Here is a 1,901-nt window from a genome sequence, read left to right as displayed (position 1 = left end):
ACACATACTTCATTTTATTGCTTTCAAAATCAGACTGATTACAATTTATGAAGGAAACAATGTTACAAATAAACAGAACATTAAGTGATACACAAATCCCACATTTGAGATAAACGTTTAATGCATTGTTATAAGGTCACGCTTAATGAGACTATAAGCCATACCACAATGGTACACTGGTGAACATACTACAGCCGAAAATCGCCTTTGTCTCTCAAGAAACTAGTTTAAAATGGTTTGTGAAGGATAAACAAAGATTATGACATTTTCTGTCATATGACTAAACCATTAGTTAAAAGATAAGTATTAATACTTCCAGTTTTAACACCGATTTTGTAGGAAGTTTCGTATTATCCTAAAGCTAGATTTCACTGGCCAAAAAAAAAAAATCATAGTTTGAAAAAATCCATTTCACAAGGAGAATTTTACCAGTGAGTCTTTCAGATATCCCGAGAAACGTAGAATTATGATGTATTGTCAGTTATTATAACCCTATATTTGAAATCGTGTTTTCCTTTTCCATCACTGTATTAAACTTGGTTTAGAATTTTTTTAGGGACATTTTAGGATTTTGCCCTGCGTATGTCGACTATACACTCAACTAATACTGGATGAAAATGACAATTCAAAAGTGACGTTAGTTTCCCCATCATCTCTTAAAAACGAATTTAACAGAAGGACAACACAACTTAGTAGTCTGGTGCAAGTGGCAGTTGGTCATAACGACTTTTCTCGCCCCCCCCCTCCCCCCAATGAAAAGCAATAGTTACTGAATGAATAAGAATGAACACTACCGGCTGAACTCTCTGATCATGAGACTATGCTATTGTAAGAGCATCTCTCGAACGGAGCCGGTAACAAACAAAAGCAGGTAAATTGCTTTTATGGTTAACGACAGCCTTTGGCTTTCCAGCCCCCTTCGCAACAATCGAAGTCATGGCCGCTAAAATCCTTTTTGCAACAATCGACATTTGCCACGCAAGAGCCTGAATCATCATCTCTCACGAGACAGTCGTCATTGCATCCGTGATTCCTCTGATCGTAGTTGGCTGCCGGCTGCAGCGGAGGAGGATTTCCAGACTGACGTTTGATGCGAGATCCTGCCACACTTCCTGTGGTGAAAAAAGAGAGAAGAAGAATGTAGAATCCATCTGTCCAATTTCTATATTCTGCGTGCATGTTCTACTGGAAGATATCTGAATTTAATGTCATAAAGAAAAGGTTAATCTATAGCAGTGGTTCCCAAGCTTCTTTTCTGTCATTTCCCCCTGCACCCCGTTCAACTAACCAGATTTCCCCCTTCATGTGTATGAGGGAAAATGTAGTTAAAACACACTGTGACTATTTACTAATTTATTTTTCAAATGTATAAATGTACCGATAAACAAATAGTTACAGAGTAAAGTGGATAGAGAGCGGTTGGTAATAACTAACCGCATAGCCATAAAGAGCGGTTTGTAACAAATAAAAGGACTTTTGTTTCCGCTTCTACTTTAGAATTAAATTAGTGAGAAATGGGATTTTTTTAGTTAGTAGGTAGTGTAATTATTTCCCCCCTGGTAGCTTCAAATCACCCCCCCCCCCCGGGGGAATTTCCCCCAGTTTGGAACCACTGATCTATACAGCCATGTACTAGCCTTTGTTATAGGACTCAAGCGATACACATTGATTGAAGTTATATGTCCTTTTTTTGTCAAATTTTTTCATTCTCGTAACATTGCCTTACATTGAAAAAGAAACCCACAAGATACTGAGTATAAATGTTTACTTGTAGTGTTAATATAGTATTTTACTTAAACTTGAGTACTTTCAGGCCTTAACTGTGGCCCATTCTCAACGAATATGGATAACACCTTACTAGAGAGAAAAATTAAAGTCTAACACTACTTAAATGTAGATCA

At 37.2% G+C, this 1,901-nt stretch overlaps 1 long non-coding RNA gene across 1 annotated transcript in view; it reads right to left on the bottom strand.

Moving 5' to 3' along the window:
* The window catches only part of LOC135203794 (uncharacterized), a 47,220-nt gene continuing 45,319 nt past the window's right edge, over nt 1-1,901 (bottom strand). Inside the window, exon 3 of the long non-coding RNA XR_010312025.1 lies at nt 1-1,112. This is a non-coding gene — a long non-coding RNA (uncharacterized LOC135203794). The remainder of the gene's footprint in view (nt 1,113-1,901) is intronic.

The sequence above is a fragment of the Macrobrachium nipponense genome, chromosome 36, assembly GCF_015104395.2.
Source record: "Macrobrachium nipponense isolate FS-2020 chromosome 36, ASM1510439v2, whole genome shotgun sequence".
Taxonomy (NCBI): domain Eukaryota; kingdom Metazoa; phylum Arthropoda; class Malacostraca; order Decapoda; family Palaemonidae; genus Macrobrachium; species Macrobrachium nipponense.
Note: the sequence above shows the minus strand (reverse complement) of the source record. Positions and strands in the feature narration are given on the sequence as shown.